We start from the raw sequence: 27,027 nt of genomic DNA, 5'->3' as shown, positions 1-27,027 counted from the left end.
GGTATTGGTTGTACAAGTGCCAGAAATCAGAATACAGATCCCAGCTCTTTTCCAGTTACTGTATAACTTTGGACAAATTGTTTAAACTCTGGGCCTCAGCTTTCTCATCTGCAAAATGAAACTATTATAAAGATTTAACAAAATAAAAACACCTCATGTTCAAAAAGAAAGGTAGATTTTTTGTTGGATGAAAAAAATCCAGCCATAGACTATTTACAAGAGTCATACCTGGAATTATTAGGACAGAAAAAAAATAAAGCAGGGAAATACTAGCCAAAGGAAGGTATGGGCCAGGTGTGGTAGCTTATGCCTATAATCCCAGTACTTTGGGAAGGTGAGGTGAAAGGATCACTTGAGGCAAGGAGTTAAGATCAGCCTGGGCAACAAAGCAAGACCCTGTCTCTACAAAAAAATTAAAAATTAGCCTGGTGAATGGCATGCACCTATAGTCCCAGCTATTTGAAGGCTGAGGAGGGAGGATCACTTGAGCCCAGGAAATAGAGGCTATAATGAGCTATGATCATGCCATTGCACTCCAGCCTGGACAACAGAGCAAGACCCTATCTCTAAAAAAAATAAAAATAATTTTTAAGAATGAAAAGGATAGTAGCAGTGATAATATCAGAAAAACAGGCCAGCCATGGTGGCTTATGCCTGTAAAGCTAGCACTTTGTGAGGCCAAGGTAGGAGGAGCATTTCAGCTCAGGAGTTCAAGACCAGCCTGGGCAACACAATGAGACCCTGTCTCTTTAAATTTATTCAGAATAAAGAAAGCCATCACATCATGAGAAGGATTTCACTGCCCTAAGAAGATATACAAATTCTAAATGTGTATGTAACATCCTCAAAATAAACAAATTTACAAAACTACATGGAGAAATTAACAATACACTATCTTAATGGGGGATTTCAGTAATTAAGATTTCTTAATTACTGATAAGGCAAACTGACAAAATTTTAAGGCTGTAAGCTCTGAAACCAATAATCAGCAAGCCTGATCTAATGGACACACATAAAATAGAAAACATATTCTTTTTGAGCATATATGGAATATTAACATACTAGTTTCTTCAACTGTTTTCAGATTATATGGTTTTCATATCCCCATTCTATTTCTAAAATATAGCCTAAATTTACAGGTTTGGCTTTTTAAAAACTATTATTTTCTTAGCTAACACTGAACTTAACAATTAACTAAAAACCCCACACTCGCCCATCCTCCAGAGGCTTAGGGACTCCTATGATCCCACCATATTTGACATGCTGTTCTTATACGGTATTTTACTTCAAGCTGTCATCTTATTGTATGATACCTCTAACTACATGTCTCCAACAAACAATAAGCTACTTGGAGACAGCACAGTATACTTTTAATCTTTATCTCCTCAATACCCAGCACAGTGACTGGCATATAGTAAGTGCAAAAAAGACAAAAACAAATGTTGAATAAATCCATTGATATTTTAAAGGTAAAGTAAAACTGCAGAAGACAAAATGAGGTAAATGATAACATAGCAGAAAGAAAGATCATAGGATGAAAAGATGAAGCAAGAATGTAATAATGATATAGCTGTTTGTCCTTGGCTCATACTCTCAGCAAACCATAAAGTAACCTTTAATTATATATTCTAGAAGTGGATGGCTAGAAAAGACCTCCAAAAATAATCCAGTTAGTAAGGGCTCCTAGGCAGAACAGAACATCAGTTAGCCAAAAACAGTTTTTCCCTTTGAAATCTTCAGACGACAATGCAGTCACTGATTAGTTCTGTAGCCTAAGGACCTGCCTCTTCCCTGTTCTTTTAACTATGCCTCCTCCTTCAAAAAGAGATGAACATGAGAACAAATTACCACTTCCTGACTGATCAGACATAAAAGAGAAACATTCCTAGGAGGAAATAATTGGCAAGAGAACTTCCCTGGCCAGAAAAAAACTCTGGCAACTGTAGACCAATTCCCACAATCATTACAGCATGAGAAACTAGACTCATATTGCCAGAAACTTGGAGGGTATAAATCTGATCACTACACATTATATACAGGTATCAAAATATCACATCATATCCCAAAATATGTGCAACTATTATATATCAATAAAAAATAAAAAAATAATTTTAAGTTAACTTGTTAAACTTACAAGCATATGGCTGTTGTTTCTGAGTCAACCAGTAACTAGAATCTTTCTAAGAACTACCAGAAAAGGGAAAAGCTAAAAAACAAAACAACTTCCCATTCCCAAGTAATTTCTTCAGACAGAGCTTCCCACATTTAACATTGGCTAAATGTGAATAAATCCGGGTTTTAAAAGGAGAACACAGTTGTCATTCCAAATTCACACCTTTAATTGGTACGGATGGAATCGATGGGCATACAACCCCTCTTTTAAGACACTTCTGTGCACAAAGAAAAATAATCTCAGATTTATTTATGTTACTGGCAAGGGACTATTTGTGGCTAGAATGACAGATATACCTTCTTCTGGAGCATTTTAATTAAAGTTCAGAGACTTCTCTTTCTGGGAGGGAGTGAATAAATCCTTACCCAAAAATAATGAAGCAACCCTCATGACCTCTGAAAGCTGAGCCAACCAAGGGTAAAATCAAAAGGAAATAAAAACAAGCAGAAAAGTCTGATGGCTGAAAAGAGCTACATCTGTATGCATTAAATTAAATCATTTACCTCGCTTCTAGGCTGGATATTTTTCCAGCCCCTGGAGGCAGAAATAGTAGTACTCTTAAAGTAGAAGTCATAATTAATAATAGTGAATTTGTCTCTCAATATAACAGACTCCTAATTTTTTTTAAGACAAGGTCTTACTCTGTCACTCAGGCTGGAACACAGTGGTGCAGTCTCTGCTCACTACAACCTTGACCTCCCTGATCAAGCAATCATCCCACTTCAGCCTCCCTAATAGTTGAGACTACAGGCATGCACTATCCCACCTGGCTGATTTTTGTATTTTTAGTAGATACAGGATTTTGCCATATTGCCTAGGCTGGTCTTGAACTCCTTGGCTCAAGAGATCCACCCACTTCAGTCTCCCAAAGTACTGGGATTACAGGAGTGAGCCACTGCACCAGGCCAGAGACCCCTAATTCTAATATCTAATCCTTTAGATAGTTCCACAAATAAAAATTTCTGAAGAGACTTACTGGTTTCTAATCTAGGGGGACTAAAATAGTAAAATATAAATTTAGTGATATATTTTTATATTTATGAGTCTAATATCACAATTGTATCTATTCCATACTAAATCTGTGATGTTGGGAAAGTCATTTCTCTGGCCTAATTACAAAGTTGAGATAATAATAGCACTAACCTCATAGGGTTTATTTGAAAATTAATTTATTTAATAAAGCAAAATGTTCAGTACAAAGTTATATGCAATAAAGGTTAGCTATCATTATCATCATTATAATGTATTTATTCAACACCTGACACCAAGTACATAATAATGATTAGCTACCACCATTTGCACCATCATTATTTATTACTGCTTCATTGTTGAAAGAAGCTCACCAGTAAGATAGTCACTTCAGAAAAAAATGAATTTAAATATCTTCACAAAGAAATGTATTCATTCCACAAATATTTACAGACTAACTACTATGTGTCAGGCATTGATCTAACAGCAAGCAAAACTAACATGCTTGTAGGAGGGAGTAGGGAGGAGACAAATCACAAGTAATTAGCATAGTAAATCCATAAATTATATAATGTGCTATATAGAATGCTAAGGGATAAAAACTATAGGAAAAAAGGGAACATAAAACACAGTAAAAAGACTTAAAGAAGGTGAGGAGACATGTAGGAGAACTGCATTCTAGGCAGAAGGAATAGTCAGGGCAAAGACTCTACAGTGGGACTGTGTTCAGCATGTTTTAAGACCTGCAAGGAACCAATATGGCTGGCAGGAGCCAGAAAGGAGGTAAGTGATTGGCAAGGACATTGGAACCATCAAGAAATGGAAGGTCAAACCCGCAGGGCCTCCCAAGTCATAGGAAACACTCTGGTTTTCATTCTGAGTGAGGCAGGAGCATTGGGAGCCCAGGTAGGTCTATGTGATCTGGCTTATTTTTAAAAAGATATCTCTGGCTGCTGAGTTGAGAATCGACTGGTGGGGAAGAGAGAGACAGAAATGGGAAAACCACTCTGAAAACTAGCACAGCAATCCAGGTAAGAAAAATGAGTGCCCATAAAGGTGTTTTTCAAAATCTCCCAACTAGGAAGCACAGCAGAAAATTTCAGGGGAGATACAAACAGTTGCTCTTTCTTTAAGAGCTGTTATATTGATTTTGGAGTGGAATTATATATGGCAATATAGTAATGACTGTAAATACGGTGCAGTTAAGTACATCAGAGTCCAAAAACTAGACCCTGCTTGGCACAGAATAAACACTGAATATTCACTTACTGAGTTCAGTAAATATGAATGTACTCAGCTTCTTGGTGGAAAATGTTATTCAAACATGATTTTTAATAGGAAAAAAAATAAGACATAGAAAAAGCCTTGAAAAAAAAAAAACAAGAAACTGTGGTACCCTCTAATCTTGCAGTTCACTGTTTTTTACACATTTATTTACATTAAACAAATATAACTGACCACCCACTGTGTGTCAAGTACCACACTACCTTCTAGTTGAATCCCTTCACTAGGTCTTAAGGGGAAAGAAAAGAACACATGTGTGGGAAAATTCCAGATAAGTTTACATTTCATTACAAAATATAAAAAGAATTTCAGGATAAGGATCTGGGAATACAGAGTGGTAGTAGCTGGGACTACAGGCACTTGCCACCATGCTTGGGTAATTTTGGTCTTTTTGTAGAGACAGGATTTTGTGAAGTTTCCCACTCTGGTCTCAAGCACATTTGCTCAACCAATCCTCTTGCCTTGGCCTCCCAAAGTGCTGGTATTACAGGTATGAGCCACCATGCCCAGCCCATTGCAGCCATCTTAATCTATCAAAACATATCTGAAAGATCTAAATGCATTTGAATCATCCTAAGGGTGTTACTCTCAAACTTTTACAGTAATTATACAAAGAAAATATCTCTCCTCTTTAAGAAATATATAATATATGCATTATTATACCAGTCTGGCCAACATGGTGAAACCTCCTCTCTACAAAAAATACAAAAAGTAGCCGTGCATGATGGCGTGCACCTGTAATCCCAGCTACTTGGGAGGTTGAGGCACGAGAATTGCTTGAACCCAGGAGGTGGAGGTTGCGGTGAGCCGAAATCCCACCACTGTACTCTAGTCTGGGTGACAGAGTAAGATTCCATCTCAAAAAAAAACAAAAAAGAAGATACACACACACACACACACACACACACACACACCACACACAATTAGAAAATCCATGTTAAATGAAATATATATCAAAGAAAGAATAATTAAAATTTTAGTCATTTGAAATCTTGATCATTAATACTATATTCCACTGTAATAAAATACATAGAAAAGTATTTCAACAATACTCTTACATTGCAAAGTATTTCCTTCCCCACCCAGAATCAACCTGTACTAGTTCTACTTATGAACCTCACCAAGCACAATGTGTTCAGTCCATACCAATGTCCTGCTGGAGGCATCAGAGGGCAGGTGAGAAGTCAAAGCTGGAACACAATGTCACATGTGGTGAATCCAAATCACTGCCACTATAGTCTGAAGACAGCAGCTCTCCATGATTTATAATAGGTTTCACACAATTCTTATAACTGCTCTCTAAGCTTTTTTCTTTTGTACAAATGTTGCTATTTATTCTCATAATTATTAAAAATTCTGCAAGAAAGACAGTCTTTACTTTGAGAATGTAAGTGCCTTTGGTGATACCATCCGGAAAACCAGTTGCTTGGTAAGGGACACTCAGTGGACCTGCTGAAATCTTAAGACCATAATACCAACCTCAAAGTAAACTAATTATTTACAAAAGGTATTATGGATATCTGTTACAGTTCAGTCTTTTTCCTTTCCCTTTTAGAGACTTCTCTTTCCCACATACAACTCTTAACATGGCATGAAGAATGAATGGGAGTCCTCCACCACCCAAGGAAAGGTATGAGACCTAAGATGGCTCCTTTCTTTCCCATTACCCCCAGACACAGTTCTTGATCCAGAGGAAAGTACTTAACCCAAGCAGAGCCAAAATGCCTTTACAAAAGCAGACATGAACAATGCCACATAGATTCTACTTCCTTCAAACATCAAGCATCATGAGGAAAAGTGTAGGCCTAGAAACCATTCTCCCCACTACAGCTAAGAAAAAAATCTGCCAGAGAACAAAGCCTATAAGGAGAGAAGTCAAGAAAGAGAGGCAAAATCCTGGCGTCATCAATGGAACCCAGTTGTACCTGAAGTCAGATCCCTCTCTTGAACTTCCCAACAATGCAAACCAACCAGCTTCTATTTTGTTTATTTGGTTTTCTGTCCCCTGCAGTAGAAGTAAATGTAGCCATGAAGGTCACACAGCTAATAAAGAACCGATAAAGTATAAGTAACCAAAAAATCCACACTTGCCACATACCAAAAAATAAAATGTTCATTTTGTCATTGATTTATTCATTCAACAAATATTTATTGAGTGTTGATTATGAAGCAGGCACTGTCCTAGGCACTGGGGATAGAGCAGTGTACATGACAGACCAAATCTAGAGCTTATATTTTCATGTTAGAGCCATTACTGCATGATAGCACAAGTACTCCCAAGCTGGAGTCCAAGGGTAAACTTCAGGGAGTCTTGAAGACCCTCAAATATACATAAAATCTTGTGTACAGGCATAGTTATGGTGAAGCAACACAATAAATTTTCTCAGAAGCTCAAAGGCACTTATTACCCCAGAAGACATTAAGAAAAACTCAGAGCATAAGCATATCTTGAGGTCAATATGTTTCAAAATTCTTATGGAAATTCTGATTTCTTAACCTCAACACAGAGGTGTGTTCAAAGAGAACACACTCTATTCAACAGGCATTTCATAGAAATACTGTACTCCTTTACAATATGTTATGAGGTTATCTCCTTTAATAATCCTTTTTCCTATGAAAACAAAACTAACAGGTAACAACTGGAGCCTTAACCACCTGTGTTCTGCCCTACATCTGAGTGGGTGGTGAACATCTCGGTCTCTACTTTCTGATTCCTTTTGAAGCATTTGTTTCATACCTGCATTTCCTGGACCCAAAAGGAAAGCTATCTCCTTTCATCTGTGAAATGGTTTTCTTCTAAACTGATACTGATCAGATTCCTCTCTGGTTAAAAGGAAAAACAGGAACCAGGGCTGATGCTTTTCTGTATTCAAAAAATGCCTTCCAGAGATGTCTCAACAGCAGCTAACTTCATTATAATTATTTTGTCCCTAAACTTCCCCTAAGAATGTGACTCAGTGGCTTATATTCTGGGTGTTCCTAATTATAAAACTCCAAAAGCAGATTCCTTTCCAATGCAAAACAACTTATTTCTCAGCCTTCTGCTATACTACAAAATGAAACTGAAGACTATGTAATCATATGTACACAATGAATTTTTTTATCCTGCCCAAATAATTCACTGATTTATATCCTCCAGGTACCCATTACCTCACTCTTCCCTATAAAGTATCTCCCTAGGAATTCCTACAGGCAATCTCATTTGACATTTTGGTAAAATTTTACCAATTCTCTCCAAGTGAGTATGATCTGCTATCCATATCTGCCTTTCTCAGCCTCTTTTACAATGTCAGGCTTTAAAGATACTTTGAGTAAAACTTATCCAAAATATTTTTAACTGCTTTTCAGGAGCTTGGAGGGTTTTTAGCAGCTGTTCTTAGGGTTTGATGATCTTGCCAATCTGATTTCCAACAAAACCTAATCATGAGAGAGATAAACCTCCACACTTACCTTATCTTATTGGGCATGCTATAAAGAACAAGTGTAGATTTAATAAGACTCCCTCTCTTCCACACTTCAATACAGATTTAAGCTTTTCTCCTTTCAGTTTTCTCAGCTTTGCCCATTAAGACATAATACCATGCATAATTATAAAGTACATGGAAAAATACATCCATTAGAAGACAAACAATTCTTCAACTGTGTGTTGTTTCTGGATTGTACACTAAGGGCTTTGTCACTGAAAGGCCACATCCACACGAAATGATGGCATCTCCTGCCAGGGGAAGTAAGACTTACACTAAATCATAAAAGAATAAAATAACTTTCGCAATCTCACCATGCCCTTGTTTTTGTCCAGTCTGAAGAAGGTCTGTGATGGGCACATGACTGAAAGTTTCACTCTAGAAGGAGATTTAGTATTGCCAGTAGAACCACCTCATTCCTTTTTTAGTTTTCTCATAATTTTGTGGATAGTTCCTGCAGTAAATGGTTGCCCCAAATCTTTACAGCTTTTTTTCATAATATCCTATATTTCAGTGTTAAATCGGTGAAATGATGTATCACCAGTTACCTGCTTTATTCAGTGTTCAAAATCATTGAATTCTCTCTAAATGTTAAAAAAAAAAAACCAAAAAGTCCATAAAGTGAAGACTCACTATTATCCCTGTGCCCAACCTTTTTCCTACTTCCCTTCTGCTCAGCACAGCCCTGCTTGGACATTCTGCCTCCCTTCCTTTCACACAGCAATCAAAAACCTCTTCCCTGATTGTCTCAAGTCCAAGAACTTGGCAGTCCAGGGCTGTCGCTGGGCCAGTCTCTGCATGAACATTCCAAGTGTTGCCTAAAGATTTGCTAAGTAGCAGAAGTTTTCTTTAAAGGACTTGGTATTTAAAAACAGGAACAGAGAGGATGCGATAGGAAACGTTTTATTTTCTTTCCCTTAATGTTGCACTTCCTTTCATGTATGGACATCTTGACTTAAACATATAATTGTGTTTAGTATTTCACCTTTTAACTTCCCTGAATGCCGGTGTTTGAAGAAACAGCTGGACCAGTTTCATTTTTTTGTTTGGTTTAGTTAATTGCTTTATTTTTATAGACAGGGTCTCACTGTGCTTCCCAGGCTGGTCTCAAACTCCTGCCTCAGCCTCCCAAAATGCTGGGATTACAGGCATAAGCCTGTATACCTGGCCTATTCTGTTTTTTTAAACAAACAGTGAAATTTAAATCCATATCTCATCTACCTTGCATTTTAAGTTAAAAAAAAAAAAAAGAAAACAAAGGATACCCTAATGACACTCCAAATATCATGACACACCTGCTGAATCGTAGTCAGATTTGTAGTGAAGTTTTAAAATGACTGCCTAAAACAAGATGTTTACTTTTGTATAGAACTTAAATTATTTCTATTTTCCAAATATGTTTCTTCATCAATAGACACAAAATAAAATCGAGAAAATAACCCGGATATGAAACTAATTCAACTTTTTCTTCCTATTTGCATCACTGCTGCAGAGGAAATAGTGTTCTGCTTTTCAAAGTATAGAAATCTAGGGCCGGGCATGGTGGCTCAAACCTGTAATCCCAAAACTTTGGGAGGCCAAGGGGTGGATCACTTGAGGCCAGGAGTTCGAAACCAGCCTGGCCAACATGGAAAAACCCTATCTGCACTGAAAATACAAAAAATTAACCAGGCATGGTGGCACACACCTGTAATCCCAGCTATTTGGGAGGCTAAGGCAGGAGAATCACTTGAATCTGGAAGATGGAGGTTGCAGTGAGCCAAGATCATGCCACTACACTCAGACTGAACAGCAAAGCAAGACTCCATCTCAAAAAAAAAAAAAGTACAGAAATCTAGAAAAATAATCCATTGGCACTAAAATGTGTCATATGATTCAATTCCTCCTAATAAATAGGTTTAGGTAAACTCCTTATGATTTTATCATTTTAAAAACCTAATATTAATTTGTTAAATGTCTAGCTTTACCAGTATAGCTTTCCAGATACTCAAACAGGTATAATGTCATTTCTTAACTCCAAAGCACCACCGAGGAACACAAAAGAAGTCTTATCAGTACTCCCAATATAAAGATGAGGAATTGAATTCAGACGTTAAAAGATATGTCCAATTTCTCAGAATTTCTTCAGGACAGAACAGAGTTTGGACCCAAGGGCTTGAGCAGCTCTCTCTGCAAACAACACTGCCTTTAAAAAGCCACTAGCAAACATCTATTTATTTAATGATTTGATATCAACTTTGAAATTAAATTTGATTTTCTAGATAGTCATGTCATAACCAACCAATGTCTTCATTAGTAAAACATGCACCTCAGTTTTAAATATTTAAAACAGAAGAAACAAAAATGAGTTGAAGACACTGACTTTCAAGAGTGAGAAAAGTTTACTTTGATTTTTCAAAAAAGTTACATAAAGATCACATTTCAAATACTATATGTTAATTATTAATTATAATTCATATTTAGTTACAGCATAAATTATATTTGTTTTACTGGGGAATTTTTAATAAAAAGCACTTGAGCAGTAAGATTTTCTAACTTCTGAGATCTAAATTAACAATTCCTGACTTTTAAAATTTAAATTTTAAATTTTGAAAATTTTAAATCCTGCTTATATTGCATCCTGCTTTGTGTTCATCTCCATCACAATTAATTTGTGCTTGTTGTGTACACATGAAGAACCATAATTATTCATAGACACAAGACAAGCTACTTGCATCTAAGCTAAAAGTGGAAATATTCACAATCAAATTTACTGTGAGAAATATTCATAAACATATGCTTTCATGAATGAGATGCATTTATCCAAGTTCTGTGATTATAAATAATGTGCTTATTTTGGAAGTTTGTTTCAGAAACTCCCCTCCACATTTAGGGGAATGAGGCATTCTTTTCAGCTCTGGTGTAAGAGGACAGAGGTAAGGCTGGAGCGGCTAGTAGCCATGCCATAAAGAAAATACCTGCCCAAAGACGATACTAATACTAATGATGCAGCAATGAAGAAACCCAGGAGATTACGCCAAGATTTCTCAAATACCTTAATCACAAGGTCCTCTTTCAGCCTAAAAATAACTTGAGTTGGTTTTCTCACTTCTGCACCAAAAAACACCTTAACTAATAAAACTAGTTTCTTCAGATACACCAGTTCTGTTGAAGCAATGAATTTAAAAATTAAAAATAAAAATAAGTTATAAAATAGACAGATATGCCAGTTTGTTGTCATATCCAGGAGTGTGGCACTTTGCAAGCTCTTCTCCATCACCAGGTACTCCAGGATCCCTAGAAATAGCAAACTGACTCAGACTTCACCACCAGGAATTTATGTTACCTAAAAAGAAATATTTTCTCACAGAGATATTTTCAAATAAGAGTTTATAAAGTGGTTTATTCTTCAAACTGTTTTTTAATGCTTTAATTTTGTTAAGGTTTTTCAATACTTTGCATACATGTATACTCTAAGTTTCCAATAAATAATAAAATTTCCTTTTATGGCAAAACAGAAAAAAGGCTAGGGCCTGAATAATTTTTATTCATTAGATAGATCTAAGAAGCAGAAATAAAATACACTCTTCATACATTTTCAATCCCAATGGTTTGTCTAAAAATTATTAATATTTCCAAGAGAAGTAAGCATAATAATTTTATTAGTTACCATTTAAAATTTGACAAGATTTTCCTAAACAAATTTTATTTGTAAAATGGTTAATCATCCAAACTAGATAAGTGTTTTTGCTAATTCCTCCAAAAGTCACAGAAGTTTAATCATAATTCTTAGCCAACAGGAAATCTTGTCTAGGCATGGTGGCTGATGCCTGTAATCCCAGCACTCTGGGAGGCCAAGGCGGGTGAATAACTCAAGGTCAGGAGTTTGAGACCAGCCTCGGCAACATGGTGAAACACCATCTCCACCAAAAAATACAAAACTTAGCCAGGTGTGGTGGTGAGTGCCTGTAGTCCCCAACTACTCAGGAGGTTGAGGCAGAAGAATCACTTGAAACCAGGAGGCAGAAGTTTCAGTAAGCCAAGATTGTGCCACCGCATTCCAGCCTAGGTGACAGAAAAAGTCTCCAAAAAAAGAAAAAGAAAAAAGAAAATCTTTTTTCTTGTCCGGTGAAAACATGAAAAAGCTATTCTAATGGCTCCAAAACAAACACTTGTTTTATCTCAATAAATAAAATGTAATTGTTTCTTTATATTACTATGTTCTTACTGGGATAAAATATTAGCAACATGTTGGCTTTAAAATATTTTAAAAGCTGAAAATTCTAGTCAAGGAAGATGTTATATATTTACATAATATATGGAGACTATATATATATCATATATATTATATAGAGAGATAATATATAATATATATAATAACCTATATTTTATATATTATATAAATATATATCATATATAGAGATAATATATATAATATATATCAAATATATATCACATATAGAGATAATATATATGATTCATATATAATAATAACCTTAGAATTACTTGGTGTGTGTGTATATATATGTATATGTATATATGTCTATGTTTCTGTGTATATATAGATATATATATATATCTATACACATATATATATACACACACATATACCAAGCAATTCTAAGGTTATTATTAATGTTGATATAGTTCAGGTGTTTGCATTACATCAAAAGGATAGCATGCATCAAACCAGTAACAAAAGATAAATATAGGCCGGGCACAGTGGCTCACGCCTGTAATCCCAACACTTTGGGAGGCCGAGGCAGGTGGATCACGAGGTCAAGAGATCAAGACCATCCTGGTCAACATGGTGAAACCCCATCTCTACTAAAAATAGAAAACAATTAGCTAGGCATGGTGGTGCGTGCCTGTAATCCCAGATACTCAGGAGGCTGAGGCAGGAGAATTGCCTGAACCCAGGAGGTGGAGGTTGCGGTGAGCCGAGATCATGCCATTGCACTCCAGCCTGGGTAACAAGAGCGAAACTCCACCTCAAAAAAAAAAAGATAAATATAAGTACCTGCTTATTTGAGTGGCATGCATTATCAAGGTAAGGGAGAAAAAAGACAAAAACCAAAATAAATAATAGATAAGGCAATGTGCCTTTGAACAGCCTACTAAACAAACATCAGGCTAAAAACAGGTATACCACAAAATGATATAAACATAATACAACAGAACTTTTACCATCAATGTAATATGAACGTAGCCAAGCTTTCAGAGACTCATGCTGATCTTTCAGATATACTAAGAATTATATAAATAATAATCATAATACCTTTCATGTATTTAATACTTTAGGTGTCTGATGCTATGAGCCTGACACTAAGTGTTTTACAAATGTTAGTTGCCATTAATGTCATGGTGATGCTACAAACTGGACAACAATCCTACTTTGCAAATAAGGAAACTGAGATGTTCAGTATTAAATAACTTCTGAAGATCATACCATGAGAGAGTGGAATCATCATATGAAACCAGATGTGTTGGAACTAAAAGCCCATGTTCTTAACTATATGGTAAAACATTTTTCATTCCATCAACATACTTCTTGAGTATCTACTATGTGACAGATAGGGTGAAAGACCTGAGGACATAATTATGAGCAAAGCCAGATGTAGTCACTGCCCTTACAGAGTTTAAATTATAGTGGCTGAAACAAACATAATTCAGTATTTACAGTAATAGAAGCAAAATTAAAACTGTAATTGCAATAAATTTTGTAAAGGAAAAGTATATGGTACTATCTGAGGATATAATAAAGGGGCCTCACATAGTCTGGGAGATCAGGGACAGTTCACTACAGATGAGTCAGAGAGATGGAAATCTACATAATAAACAGGTGAGAAGTGTGCAGGTAAGATGAGAAATTGACCAGACATTGGGAAAAGCACATAAAAAGGCTCTGTGGCCAAAGGAAACTCAGAATGTCTGTGTAACTAAAAGGGCAAAAAGGCAGTAGGCACAAAGCAGAGAGCTAGAGGAAGGAGGGAATGACACAAGATGACATTTGTATCTCAGAAACCAGAAAAGCCTATGGTAATGCTGAGTGTAATGACATATTATTCAAATGTGAACAAACGAAAGAGAAACTTCAAGTCTGTATGTTCAGTTTCCAAAATTAATAAAGCTTCAATAGCAGCGGTGACTATCTTAATTCATACATCTTTACTAGGCCTAAAGTGAAACACTAAACAAAGATACTCTCCCTTCCATGCTTCTGCAGACAAGCTACTTTTCAGCCCCACTACAGCTGCTTGATACAGGCTGCTGTCAATTGATTCCTCCTCTGCCTGCCATTTTCAGCCTTCCTCTGTTTCTCCTTTTTACCACTGACTGAGTTTTCTAGAGCAAAATCTGATTATTTCATTCTCCTGCTTCAAAATCCTTTAATAGCTTCCAATCACCTAATAGGGAATACATAATCTGGCTTTTCTCTACCCACCTAGTTTCATCTTTTAGACCATATATAGTAGAGCCAGGATTTGAGGATATCTGGACAACTGGTCCATTTCTTGATGCTCTATTATTCCTAGTGATTGACCTCATCTGTATGGTCCAAGGTGCCTTTTTCCCATGTACATATTCCAAAGAGTTGAATGGGGTAGGGGCAGAGAGGGTTGGGGAGGAAGTAAATATTTCCTTTAAAGACCTCACTGTAGGCCAAGCATGGTGGTTCACGCCTGTAATCCTAGCACTTTGGGAGGCCAAGGTCGGCAGAATGCCTGAGATCAGGAGTTCGAAACCAGCCTGACCAACACAGTGAAACCCCTACTAAAAAATACAAAAATTAGCTGGGCATGGTGGTGCATACCTGTAATCCCAGCTACTTGGGAGGCTAACACAGGAGAATTGCTTGAACCCGGCAGGCGGAGGTTGCAGTAAGCTGAGATAGCACAACTGCACTCCAGCCTGAACAACAGAGCAAGACTAGCTCTCCAAAAAAAAAAAAAAAGGCATGACTGACTGCAAAGTATAGCCTGTGGCCACACCTGGCTACAAGGGAGGCTAGAAAATGTGGTTTTTATTCTGGGTACCCACAAACTCAAGTCCTTCTATCAGTATGGAAGAAGGGAAAAATGAATTTGGAGAAATAACTAGCAGTCTGTAATACAAAAACTGAAATTAGCATGTATTTTGTTAAATGTATTTAAAACTAAATAATGTGGTTATTAATTGTTTAAAATGTATTGGATTGATTAAATCTTCCATTTTGGAAAAAATGTGTAATACAAATATTGATCTAATCTTTAGAAAATGTTTATAGAATCACTTTATGGGTATGCATTGCCAAAGAAATGACTGTCTTTCAGAACTCCTATGTGACAACTTACCCAAACAATTCTTCATTCAGATTCTCCAATTCTTAACAAAATACTTTTACATTTGCAATGTGATAATACTTTAAAAGACCTTCTGAGAGATTCTTTAGTTACTGAGACTTTTTGAAAAGATCCATTTGGTTTCTCCCCTGACAGATAACAATGACTTCCTTTGTACTGACCAGAAAAGGAGGCCCATTCTTTGCATGGATTTTAAATTGGAATTCAACTATTAAATCATGACCTGTCAGGTAAATAAAGGAAGAAAGGTAAATAAAAGTCCTTTTCTCATTTATTAATATTCCTGTATATGAATTAGTGTAGTCAAGTTTTTAATAACTAACATTTTCACTAACTGTGAATCTGGATTTGACTTAAAAAGTCACTTAATATTTACCATTCCTAGCCACAAGTATAGGAAACTGAGTACAACAAAATTCCTTTCTTTACCTTCCCTACTACTGTAAAGAACCAGAACTGAAATCATGGCCTTTGAAAATATGGCTGAAGTCAAAGATCTACCTGAAATGCAAATGTTTAAGTAGTTTTATCCCTGATATTAGCAATGACCTTGAACACTTTGGTAAACATAGTAACTGTTCTTTAAATCATTAACTTACTTTGGATTCCTAATGTAACTGCGTTTGGTAATTTGGGTAATAGAATTTTTTTTAAGTCACTGTCTTTATTGGTATGATACATTTAAATTGGATTAGTTTGGATGTTGCAAAAATGAAACAAAACTCTGATAATATTTGCTATCTTTGCCTCAAAATTGCTTTTCTGAATATATTACATTTTTACCTAGCAAAGAGCATTATAGGATGTCAGAACCATTAGAAATCAAAATACATTGTTTTATTTTTTCAAGTTATTTTGTAATTTGTACATATCTATATTTTTGACTTTATTTCTCTGTCCTATATGCAAATAACTCTCAAACAAGTCCTCATTTGTAACACTGCTTCCAATGAAGATTCTAGCATGAGTCAATAATAACACTGAAGAATTTCAAATTCTTAAAGAAACTGGCTGGTTATTGTATCTTTCAGAATTGGCTTAAGGCAAAGCTCATTACAACAGACTTTGTCAATAGATAGGATATAAATTAACAAGGAACGAAATACTGCCCATTTGTTCTCCTTAATCTGAGTTTAAATGCTTATCATTTTCTAAACACTTATTCTTGACAAGGTGTCATATGCTCTATTCTATTTTTCTAAAGTACTATAAATTTTCCAACTACATGCTGCATTTTATATCAGCAAATTCTTTTTAACTAAACTTTTCTATCAATAGCAGTTAAAGTATAAAATGTCTCCCCAGATGTATTACGTACTATCCACTAAGAGAAAAGGCCAATCTAACTTAAGAAATGATCTCACAAAATTCTTACAAATTCACTCTTTGAACATGTAAAACAAAACTGAATGTAGAGAAATATCAACCTTTCATTAATGTGGCTATAGCATGCAAATCATCAAAAAAGGCCATGTAGGTCAGGTGTGGTGGCTCATGCCTGTAATCCCAGCACTTTGGGAGTACAAGGCAGGTGGATCACTTGAGGCCAGGAGTTCAAGACCCTCATGGACAACATGGCAAAACCCCATCTCTACTAAAAATACTGAAAATTATTAGCTGGGCATTATGGCGCAAGCCTGTAGTCGCAGCTACTCCAGAGGCTGAAGCAGGAGAATCACTTTAACCTGGGAGGCAGAGGTTGCGGTGAGCCAAGATCATGCCACTGCACTCCAGCCTGGGTGACAGACAGCAGAGTGAGACTCAGTCTCAAAAAAAAAAAAAGACCATTACTTTTCTTTTTCAGAGTGTAAGTTTTACCACATATTGACCTAAGTATGTACAGAGATACGACCCAAGAGATTATTAAAGGACTGATGATGACAAGATTTAATGACACCATAAACCTAGTGACAACTTCCATTCATTTTAAAAGAATTGCCCATGGACCTCAAGGTATTTAAGAAATAGGAAAAAATATATTGACTTTTTTCCACAGAGGGACTGATGGTAACAGCTACTTAGAGATTTTGAAATAAAATATGTATATGGTAATGCAGCAAATGTTTATTAATATTTATGAGTCAAATGCTTAAGATATTCAGTGGCAAAACAAAAAAGTCCCCCTGCCTTCAAAGAACTTACAGTCTATCAGGGCTAGACAGATGATACACAATGGATACAACAAATAATAAATTATATTGCATGTAATAAGCTCATATGGAGGAAGGAAAGGTAGGTAATACTGGGTAAACCAAGTAAGGCCAAGGTGAAATGTTAAACAGCGTTACCATATGACCCAGAAATTCCATTGCTAAGTGTATACTTAAAAGAATTTTTGAAAGTATATGTCTACATAAAATCTTGTACATAAATATTCATAGCTGCCTTATTCATAATAGCCAAAAAGTGGAAATGACCTAAATGTCCCTCCACTGATGAATGCATAAATACAATGGGTCATATGTCTACAATGGAACTGTATTCTCAATAAATGGGAATGAAGTACTGACATGTGCTGCAACATGGGTGAACTTTGAAAACATTCAGTAAAACAAGCCAGACACACAAAAGGATGGACAAACATTGAAGTTCACTGATATGTGATAGCTAGAATAGGCAAATTCAGAGACAGAAAGTAGACTAGAGGTTACCAGGGGCTGGGGGAAGGAGCAAATGGGAATTTATTGTCTAAAGGATACAGAGTTTCTGTTTGGGATAATAAAAAAAGTTCTGGAAATGGACAGCAGTGATGATTGCCCAACATTGTCAATGTACTTAATATCACTGAATTATATCTTTTTAAATGGTTAAAATTGTAAAAAATTTATGTATATTTTATCACAATTTACTTTAAAAGGCACTAAAATATGACTATTAAGTTGCCTACTAAGCAGTGAAATCCAGCTCACACCCAGCATCTTTGCTCTCTTTCCCGCATACCACACTGTCCCAGCAGCAAGCAGAAATCAGATTCCCTGCTCACAGTGATTTCCCCGGTAGCCAGATCTGGGCATTGCCACTTGCTTTCATGGAATAAATGATTGATCCCAATCCAAGGGGAGCCAAATTCCATCACCTCATATTCTGAAGTTTAAAAAGAGAGATACTAAATCAGAAATTGCTTGATTCAAGTCATGTAAATGATGGGACCCAGACAGTAGGTCCTGCTATTGAGATTCCCACAGCAGCCCTAGGTTCCCAACTCTCCTGATGCTCAGTTGTTGAGCTCATCATTTTATTTATTGGAACTCCTCCAGTATTCTCACAATAAATTTCCTTTTTTCCTTAAGCTAGTCAGAGATGGTTTCTGTTCCACACCAACAAAGAATGTTACTTCTAATACAGTTTTTCAATTCTTAACCTGTATCCATGTGGCAAAGTGATATCCAAGTATCCCTTGCTTTCCAAATATTCAGGGCTTTTGAGATCAAATAGTAAGAATGAGGATAGCAAGGGATGCCTATAAATTGTTTTCAAGAGTTCCAAGACAATTCACTACAAGATTTGCAAATAATGTAATTAAATGTGAGCTGCAATTTGAGTTGGAGAGTATTCTCTGAAATTTTTACATATTATACTCTTTGATTTGCCATTAGAAAAGTAACAACTTTTAAACCAGTTTTGTTTATTGGGTTTTTGTTGGGTTGTGTTTGCTTATCTGGTCATTTGAGCAATTATGTTTAGCTCTGAGGATCCATATAAGTTCCCTACATAATTTGAAGAGTCCTCTTTTTAGTAGGAGATAATATATGGGGGACAGAAGTGTCTGTCCTTAGTGATTATTTCATAATTAATCATTACAGGACCTCAGACAGCTAGAGAACTAGAAATTACTTCACTAAAAATCTAAGTTTTCTCTAAGACTCTGTTGAGGAAATCTCTGAAATAATTAATATATAATAAAAGCCCAGCATTTTGTAATCTGCACAAAGAAATTTTTATAATGATATTCATACAGTGACTCAAATCTCTCAGTAATGAGATATAACCTCATTAACACATATTTGAATTCTAAGAATTTAGTTTATGCTTTGTCCACTTTCTTTAGTCTTCCCTGCATTTATGGGAATCTATCTATGGCTTTTTTTAACATCTTAAAACACTATAAGGAAAAGAGAGCATGATGGACCTCATATACACCAGAAGGGTATTCTATACCAAGTGGAAGACTCATGTATGTCTGTCTCTCTCTGTGTGTGTGTTGAACATGTGCCATATGAAGCAAAAAATATTAAGAATAATTAAAATAGTTTTTAATATTGTATGAAAAGTTGTCCATATTGCCACCATTTCCAAGCATTTATAAAACTCTAATTAAGTTCATGATTTATGCGGAAAAACTACTACGATATACTGGGGATAAAAACAAATATGGGGAAAGGAGGTAAAAATATAATAGCCAAAGGGGCTGCATACATCACATAAATTTCTCCCAAACAACTGCCAGCTTTCTTCCTGACTGGGCTTTATAGTCCTAGCCTCATTTTCTCAGGTGTCATTAAATTCAGCATATGTGACAAGGATTGAATGCCATCTTAATCTCAGAGGATCTGAACTAAGAAGCTTAAACCTCTCGAATTTAGAAAATAAACATAAAATAGGTTCTCATATTACTTCTTCTGTCTTTGTACATCTCAACAATCTCGAATTGTTTGCTTCAGCTTTTTAGAGCTATTAAAATGGATAGTAAAATTTTACCAATTATTTTAAATGAAAGAAAAAAGTACCAAGTATACATGATCAATCATGGGCATAGATTTGAGACAAATATCCATTCTAATGATCCTTCCAAGTTCAGTGTAAATGCCACCTCCTCATTGAAGCTCTCCCCAGGTCACCCCAATCAGGAGAGAAGGAATCTGACTCTTCTGAATTCCTATGGTACTGTTTTAATCACCTTTTGGGCATTTGAAAAAAAAATGCCTGACATTGCAGTTATTCAATACCAGTTTTATCTCCGTTGCTAAATAATTACTGAATGATTGCACAAATACTTATTAAACGTCTACTATGTACCAGCAATTTTGTCAGATGCTGAGCATACAAGGATTAAGAAGACAGCATCCATTCCTGACCTGGCAACATTTGCAACACTGAGAGCAAAAAAAGTGTCTAATGACTTGGTGTCTCCCACAGATCCTAGCCAAAAGTCATACTACAAATTCTTAAGCAGATTAAGCTTTTCAAATAACAATTAAAATTAATTAATTAATTAATCCATTGTGATAATAATTAAAAACGGCTTAATATCTGGCACCTCTTTACATGTATTCCCTGGCACATAGAAAGGGCTCAAGAAATATCTACTGAATGAATTAATAAGTCAATCCGCAGCATGCTTCAGCATAAACCACATGGCCAGGATAGTCACGTGTGTCTTAATATGGACACATTTCCAATTGTAAGATTAAAGTTTTTTCTAAATAACCTGATATTTTAACTTATTTTTAATTCAAGTTTGGAAATATTTTGGGGGTTGGTATAAACTATGTAATAGCTATTGTTAACCAATTCTTGATTTGAACTTTGATAGAGCTAATCCATCTATTTCAAAGACAGTCAATAAAAACAATTGATTAGGCCGGGCTCGGTGGCTTATGCCTGTAATCCCAGGACTTTGGGAGGCGGAGGCAGGCAGATCACAAGATCAAGAGATTGAGACCATCCTGGCCAACATGGTGAAACCCCGTCTCTACTAAAAATACAAAAAAAAATTATCTGGGCATGGTGGTGCACATTTACAGTCCCAGCTACTCAGGAGGCTGAGGCAGGAGAAGTGCTTGAACCCAGGAGGTGGAGGTTGCAGTGAGCTGAGGTCGCACTGCACTCCAGCCTGGCGCCTGGTGACAGAGTGAGACTCTATCTCCAAAAAAAAAAAAAAAAAAAGATTGATTAAATTTCAATTACATGCACACATAAAAAAATCTCCTCACAAACTCATACTACAGAAGCTGACCTAAGCATTAAAAGTTTCACAGTGAGTACTAAGATTACTAAAATGAACAAGTCAGTCTTGCTAAAATGCATACTTCTTACATGTATCAATAGACTTCTAAAATAAAGACAACCAATACTCTTCAACTTACAATGGGGTTACATCCTAATAAACCCATTATAAATGGAAAATATTCTAAGTCAAAAATTCATTTAACACCTAACTTATCAAACAACATAGCTTAGCCTAATCTATTTTAAACGTGCTCAGAACACTTACATTAGCCTATCCTAGGTAAATATAAAGCCCATTTTATAATAAAAGTGTTGAATATCTCATGTAATTTATTGAATATTATATTGAAAGTTGAAAACAGAATGGTTATATGGGTACTCTAATATGGTTTCTACTGAATGAATATTACTTCTGTACCACCATAAAGTTGAAAAATCATAAATCAAACCATCAAACCATTGCAAATCAGTTATCATCTGTATCCACTTACTACATGAGGTTAATCAACCAACTTAATTGCTCAGCATTACTGGCCACACAAACATCTTTTCCACAATACACTTTAAAATGCCAGTAATAACCAGGAAAAAAATGTTCCTGGTAAATATGTGAATGTCTATTTCAGTAACAACAGTTGCTTAGTTTGTGGTTTTCCTCCACTGACCATAACCAGGAAAACAATTTATTTATGCTCTTCAATGTAAATATTGTTGATGAACAGTAATAAGAAATTGAAGAGTCCTTATAAACCATTTTAGTTAACTTTCCTGACCATAAAATTAATAGATGTTTAATTTTAAAAACATTTATAAAACTGAGAAATACAGAAGAAATAAAAATTGAAATTAAAATCATCTACACTCACCATAAAGGGTCAACCACTGCTAATATATTGTTCTACTTTCCATATATATTCTTCTGAATATTTTTTATTAAAATTGTAGTTTTCTAAAGCTATATATTTTTAAACATTCCCATCTAAGTCGTCATGGGAGTAGAAACATTACACCAAAAAAAGCCATCAATACATTCAAAAGGCATAGTTTTATTCATTAAATAAGTGAATGGGCTGGGCGCAGTGACTCACACCTGTAATCCCAGCACTTTAGGAAGCCAACACAGGTGGGTCACCTGAAGTCAGGAGTTCAAGACCCCAGCCTGGACAACATGGCGAAACCCTGTCTCTACTAAAAATACAATAAATTAGCTGGATGTGGTGGTGAGCACCTGTAGTCCCAGCTACTCTGAAAGCTGAAGCATGGGAATCACTTGAACCCAGGAGGCAGAGGTTGCAGTGAGCTGAGATCACGCCACTGCACTCCATCCTGGGCAACAGAGCAAGACCCTGTCTCCAAAGAAAATTTAAAAATAAAAATAAGTGAATGAATCATTAAAACTTCATATCTGATTATAATGCAGTGATCTACGACCAAGTTCTGATCTTTTAAAAAACAGTCGAATTCACTGTTATTATGACGAAAATTGGTCATAAAAGTCCACTGTTGATTCTTTTGTATTTATATATGAAGACTCATCCTCTGTCTGGAATTAAAGTTTTAACGTTTGAGTGTATAGCATTCTGTCTATATTCTTCTCTAAGTTATCAACACACTATCTCTACAAGGAACAGTTCCAACAAAGTGTGATTGTGGAAAGTGCTACCTATGCAAACAGCAAATGCTTCTGTTACACCTAGAATGAAGCCAAGCATTGCCTCTGAATTCTCTTCTATCAAAGCCAAGCCATCAGGGCTCTTGAGGAGAGGTGGTTGTTTACCTTACTGAGCTCTCATTGCCAGAGGGGGTTGAAAACCTGCAATGCTATTTATAGAATAACTTTTAGGTTTAAGAAATAGTCACCCTTTCAGCTTAAAATATACTTATGTTCACCACTTCAGAAACTCTTTGTACTTGAGTTAATTTCAAGTTTCACAACATCACACTTCTAACACTTAAGACTTTCCAAAACAACTCAGTATTCAAGCTTCTGTCATCTTCTTCCTCCACAGTGAACACACATGCAAATGTCCAATGGACATTTAGATATATTTATCACATTATCATATGCCTTAGCCAAAACAAAGCTAAGCTTCTATGCCTGGTTATGGCAGGAAATAACAGCTGTCATTTGGAAGGGTTCTATTTGGAAGATACTGAACATCTTATACAAAAATAAAAGTTAACTATAACCATTCCAAGCTTCACCTACAACTCCCCACTGATCAAACAGTCCTACTGAGACCGGGTCATGGCTGACACCTGTAATCCTAGAACTTTAGGAGGCTGAGATAGAGGACTCACTTGAGCACAGGAGTTCAGGGTTACAATGAGCTGTGGTCACACCTCAAAAAAAAAGTCCTATTGAGGAAAATATTTTTAAAACTATAATAAGAACAGCATAATTAAATAAGATAATAAATCAAATCTACAACTATTTAAACATCAAAAATGTTTAGCAGGAAAAAAAGATCAGGAAGAGAAATTTGAGGTACTATAGGAACAGTAAAATGTAAACAGTTACACAGTCTCATTCATCTAAGGAATTAAGTCAGAATTATAAACTGTGTGACCCCTCTCCCCATTACCCTAGCAGACATCCATCCCTGAACATGGAAACAAAGGAATGGAAAAGTTAATTGCATTGGCCAAATCAAGCAGGAAGTAAAAATAAGGGCTCCAATCCTTTGTCACTCTGACTAAAAGACTATGATGATGATGCTTATGATGGTTTGAAGTCAGTGTATCAATTGGTAGTCAACTGATAGTTACTGAGACCTTAACTACTATGTGTTGATTCTGAGGAGATTCTGAGAAGAAACCTCAAGGCAAAGGGAGCTATCACCTAAACACACATACACAGACGTACACATACACACACATATACACACTTTTCATTTACTAATCCTTCAACCATGCCAAGAACAGCCAAGGAAGAACTGAGGCACCTTTCACTGATTCTACTATTCCACTAAACCAAGAATTCTGCTATGCTCTGTCCCTACTCTGTGGTACCTGATCATTGGTCAAGTTGACATACAAAGAAATGTGAATATCTGTTGTCATCAGATGGGGCAGCAAGAAAAACAAATCCTAGTATGGAAAAAATGGAAGGAGGGGAAAGGGACAATCAACACTACATTTGAATTTGGATAGCATATCTCAAAACTCCCTCCTTCCCCTTTAAAAGAAACACAAAAACTATAACCTTAAGATATGCCAGTAAAAAAATATATATATATATATACTTTATTTTAAATATATTCACCATCTTCATCCAATAGGATTTAAAGCCATTGTCCATAAGTCAATACAAGTAGTTCCTTAATTGATTCTTTAGATGAAAATTTAAATTAGGAAATACAAACCAGGCCCCTTTGCACTTGCACAGAGAAAAAAAAAATAACTGTAACTTAGTATGCAACAACTCACGATTCAGAAACATCTAGTAAATATTGGTAAAGGATAATGGGGAGAAAAGGAGAAATGTCAATCTTTGCAACTAGGGCATTCAAATTTTCCACAAGCAGACTGATAAATCAACCTGAGAAGCTGGGTCACTAAGAAAATCCTCCCACATCTCCAGTCAGAAGGTCCTCCAAGAGGGGCCTGGTAAACTCAAATATAGTGAAACTCCATGACTTTTTCCGTTGAAAACTTCTTTACCTTATTGCAAAAATTTCCAGCAGCTACATAATAACGTATATCATCCAAAATTTATTTACATGCTAAACACTAAATCAAATAAAATTTAGTTGAAAATAAATGTCCATTCGTTATCTTAAAATACTGTGTAAACTCAGTTCTCATTAAATACTTTGCTAAGTTGACTTTGACAAAACATCATGCTGCTAACCAACATGCATGGATGAAGAGCTAAGATGGAAATCAAAAACTTTTAGTCTAATTTTTAGCTCCCCTGTTGTGTTTTTAATATGACAGTAGAATAAATTTTGGCTAAATATATACAGTGTCAATGTCTCAATCTGATTCACTTTAACAATTCATGCGCCTTTGAAGAAAATGTGAAATCTTACATGCAAAAATATAAGCATAATGTAGATCTTCCTAGCAATTTTCTTAAAAAGAAATCTTTTCTTTCTGTCTGTATTACTCGCTTTTATAATACCCCCAGGGGGATGGGCAACAGCATCTTTCCTTCTTAGTTTTCAGGAAGACATGGTGACATGAAAAAAGAATAAATGATATGAACAAGGCCACATGGCTAATTATCAGCAGACCTGGAACAACAACAGACCTCCAACTTACAGAAGAGAAAGAAAATTCATCTAGAAAGATGCACTCTGTCTTTGATGCAGAAAGTGTGCAAATAATAACCCCACAACAACATAATGAGAACTCTTTACAACTACCACTCTGCTTTGGTTTTGTAGCCCTAAAACCAACTTGCAAAAAAAAAATATCTACCAGTTGTACTCCGAGGTAAAAAATGGGGGGTGCAGTCAGGCGTAGTGGCTCATGCCTGTAATCCCAACACTTTGAGAGGCCAAAGAGGGGATCACAAGGTCAAGAGTTTGAGATCAGCCTGGCCAACACAGTGAAACCCTGTATCTACTAAAAATACAAAAAAAATTAGCTGGGCATGGTGGCAGGTGCCTGTAATCCCAGCTACTAGGGAGGCTGAGGCAGGAGAATTGTTTGAACCTGGAAGGCAGAAATTGCAATAAGCTGAGATCACACCATTGCATTCCAGCCGAAGCAACAGTGCAAGACTCTGTCTCAAACAGAAAAAGAATAGGGGGTGCTACCCCAACATGTACCTAGATAAGATTTTACGTAGCACAGACACATGCTCCCATGAGCTTCACAATTCCTTAACGTCTGAGGCCAATGTGATTCCACAAGCTAAAGAAAGTACTAAACATTAAAACCAAGCACGACCATCAAAACAACTGCAATGTCAAAGACAGAAAGCAGAGGGAACAAAATCATTAATCAGTATGATTTCTCAGGATAAAAGCATCCGATGTTATATTTGATGGCCTTAATTAAGCCATTATGAAATTAAATGGGATTATTTCTCAATTGCTGAAACTTTTTCATCCCTGAATTTTAGAAAATTATTTTATTTACTAAATTGGAATCCCCAACTTTGAAAACTACACACATGTTAATAAAAATCAATGAGATAGGTACAAAATACTTCAGTTTAAATTAGGACAAAATATCTTGGTTTTGTTACCAAGGTCAAAAGTCAGTTTTAGCATCTTATCTGACAACTTCCAGAGAAATACACACTTTGATGGCTACAGGTACAGAGTAGAGGACAGCAAGGAGCTGTGGACAAACCTACATCCCTGGCACAAGAGCCCACATAGTTCTGTTGAGATAGAAGATTTATGGTCAGGAAAATAAATTCACTTCTTTCTTTCTAAGTTTCCTCTTTTCTCTTATATGAATTTTAAATTTAATATTTAGAAGAAGAGCAAATGAACAGCATGGTTTCTTTAGAAATTAAATGAGCCTTTTTCAATGAAGTGCCAGATGCTTTCTGAAAGCAATTTTCAAGTGTTTGCAACATTACTTGCATATCTCACATACAGGAGAATTTGGAAATGTTCATTAACAAGGTAACTTCAGGTTTAATTTTTTTGATCTTCCCAATTTTTATCATTAAAAAAATAACATTTTCTGCACTGCCCTATTTTCAAAGTGGAAATGCTATATTTTTATGCATTATAAAAATTTGATGCACATTTGTCAAGTGAGATTTCAGAGCACTTTTTTTTTTTTTTTTTTTTTTTTTTTAGATAGAGGCACTCTCTGTCACCCAGGGCAGAGTGCAATGATGTGATTGTGGTTCACTGCAGCCTTGACCTCCGAAGCTCAAGTGATCATCCCACCTCAG

At 35.8% G+C, this 27,027-nt stretch overlaps 1 protein-coding gene across 4 annotated transcripts in view; it reads right to left on the bottom strand.

Moving 5' to 3' along the window:
• Positions 1 to 27,027, bottom strand: part of ITPR2 (inositol 1,4,5-trisphosphate receptor type 2) — a 529,604-nt gene that overhangs the window by 498,973 nt on the left and 3,604 nt on the right. The gene's annotated exons all lie outside the window — the stretch shown is intronic.

This window comes from Callithrix jacchus, chromosome 9 (assembly GCF_049354715.1).
Source record: "Callithrix jacchus isolate 240 chromosome 9, calJac240_pri, whole genome shotgun sequence".
NCBI classification, from domain to species: Eukaryota; Metazoa; Chordata; class Mammalia; order Primates; family Cebidae; genus Callithrix; species Callithrix jacchus.
The sequence above is the reverse complement of the archived record's forward strand: the minus strand, read 5'-3'. Positions and strand labels throughout refer to the sequence as shown.